This window comes from Epinephelus moara, chromosome 24 (genome assembly GCF_006386435.1).
Source record: "Epinephelus moara isolate mb chromosome 24, YSFRI_EMoa_1.0, whole genome shotgun sequence".
NCBI classification, from domain to species: Eukaryota; Metazoa; Chordata; class Actinopteri; order Perciformes; family Serranidae; genus Epinephelus; species Epinephelus moara.
In genome coordinates this window covers 16,708,082-16,710,572 of record NC_065529.1, presented here as the reverse complement: position 1 = coordinate 16,710,572, position 2,491 = coordinate 16,708,082, and the positions used below count along the sequence as shown (strand labels likewise).

At 39.6% G+C, this 2,491-nt stretch overlaps 1 non-coding gene across 1 annotated transcript; it reads left to right on the top strand.

Moving 5' to 3' along the window:
* The first annotated feature begins 859 nt into the window (after positions 1-859).
* trnaf-gaa (transfer RNA phenylalanine (anticodon GAA)) lies at positions 860-932 on the top strand. The gene has a single exon. It is a non-coding gene; the product is annotated as a tRNA-Phe (tRNA).
* Positions 933-2,491: the final 1,559 nt, after the last annotated feature.

Genomic DNA, 2,491 nt, shown 5'->3' with positions numbered 1-2,491 from the left:
ATTGCCATTTTCCCACATTAAAATACCTCAATCTAGTACTAATTTTAGTGCACTGCACAAATGTGCTGGAGTCATTGTCACTGCCAACTCCCACCATTAGCAACTGCTACCCTGTTACTGTTACTGCTTTAGCCTCTTTTCACTTGTCTGCAAAGAGCTTCATTGGTTGGGCGTAAGGTAGCCCTTTGTGAAAAAACACAGCCCCCTCATTCATTTGAATGTGTCCCCCCAGTCGATGCAGTTGGGGTACCAATGCAGACCCCAATGCGATGTTATGCTGCACGGTCCTGCGCTGTTCTGTCATATATGTGAAAACAGTCAGTCCTGGTAAATTACTTTGTATCATGACCAGCAGTGTTTACCTGGTGGTCATCGCAACAAAAGATTCATTAATTGCATGGTACTTTTGTTGTAAAATCCTGTCTTACAGTATTATAAACCTGAGGTCTCTATGATGTCTTGCTGGTAGTTGAATGAACACAGCTCCACCAATGCAGACACTTGCATTATTTTAATATATGGCTGTTTTCAGTTGGATGCCCATTAACTGGTGTGGAGGTTTATAATATCCCCCATAGAATTTGATTTGATTTTACTTTATTGTTAAACAAATTTCTGAAATTTGTCTTGTGTCCCAGGATGTACACTGTTCCACATAAATTCAGAAAATACAAAAATACATAATAAAATTTAACCAATCAATAAAACCACACTACAAATGCTACAACTGTCATCAGACATCACGAAGAGTGGATGCTGTGCAACAAATTATTCATCTCAGATTACATTCAGTGTTTGACCCAGGTCAACTTCTACTTAGATCTGTGACTCTGATTTGAATACCAGAAATCAATTGTGTGCTGAAATAGCTCAGTTGGGAGAGCGTTAGACTGAAGATCTGAAGGTCCCTGGATCGATCACGGGTTTCGGCAGCACTTGGGGGTCCTTTTGGGGTGGTAGCAGCTCACAGTGCAAGGACTTCATTTGGGTAGCATAGCTGAACGGGTGCCAAGTCATCACCTTAAGCCCTGAACCCTCAACTGCTCAGGTCTGACTATGCAGCATTTTATAGGGCGTGTACGTGTGTGTGTGTGTATTTGGAGCCTACTGTACGTGTATAGATGAAAAAAAAAAAAAAGAATTTCCCTCAGAGGGATTGATAAAGTACTTTCTCTTCTATCTTCTTGAAACACCTTTGCCATGGACTGACCTCTGTTTTAATTCTACGTGACAGTGAATGAACAGCAGTATTTACAACTGTACAGTAAAATTATTCTTTTTAAAATGGCCATGTGTGCTTATATTATGTTTTCTTCATTTGTTTTTTCTGTCACCATAGCTTCTAAAAGCACCTCTGTTGAACAGTCAGCCAGTGTCACACATCTGCTGTTTCATGCCAGTACTTAAATGCAACACACACAGGTTTACAGACACAAAGCAATCTGCATTCCAGTTTTGGTTTTTCCGTTTTCAGTCCAACTGTATTCATAAGCGCTGGGGGCCTGGCTTCACGACACAGAGCCTGACCAGAATGTGACATACTTTGCCTTGCTGGAAAATCAGCTTGTTGTTACAGAGGCGGTCCACATCAAAGCATTTTATAACATTCAGTCATTGCAGTCTGTCACACTATTTCTGCAATATTTTTCTTTTTTGTGCAGATTTATATATTTGTTTAACATACTAGAGATGTTTTATAATAAGAGATTTTTTCATTTGGACTGTAAAAATGCAGAGAATATACAATGCAGTAAATATTTGTATTTGAAAAAAATCTCCAAAAAATAACTTAAGTTTTTCTTCTTTTTAAGTCATTTGACGTAATTTTTTGGCAACTGTTGCAGTGGTCTTTACTCATAAGTAAATAGAAGCAAGCAGGAAGGGTCCTTCAAAAATGGTTGCGAACCAACCAGGTAAAAGGATTATTCAATGCCAACCATTGTTTGCAGGTATTCAGTGTTGTTCAGTGTGTTCTTGATTTTCTTTAGTCCTCAGTCATGGCATTTGACTGAAGACTGAGCACTTTGTGATTACTGTGATAAAACCATTTACCAAGTGTACATGTCTGCTTTTCATGGCCATGTAAATGTGAAAAAAATACGTAGTGTTGACTTGTTGTTCAAAAAATCTTGCCAAAAAATATATTCCACCCCTTCCCTCCTACAGTTAACGCTTCTCCATTAACTGACTGTAAGTAATGATGGGTGCACTTCATTCACTTCACATAATATGCAACTTAGGTGTGGTAAAACCACTTAGATGTGGTAAAACCACCAATAACCACCAGTACTCAGATGTACGGTAGGGCTGCATTCACACCAAGTCAGGCATTGCAGCGAAAACGCCAGTCATGTCATTCATATGAATGGGAGTGGTGTGGAAAAAAAGCAGCCTCCTGGGGGCAAAAAGTTTAACAGATTCAGCCTTTGGAGAAACACAACCAGATGTCACGCTGCAGTGGCCAATCATGGCAATCGGACCAGAAAGAGAC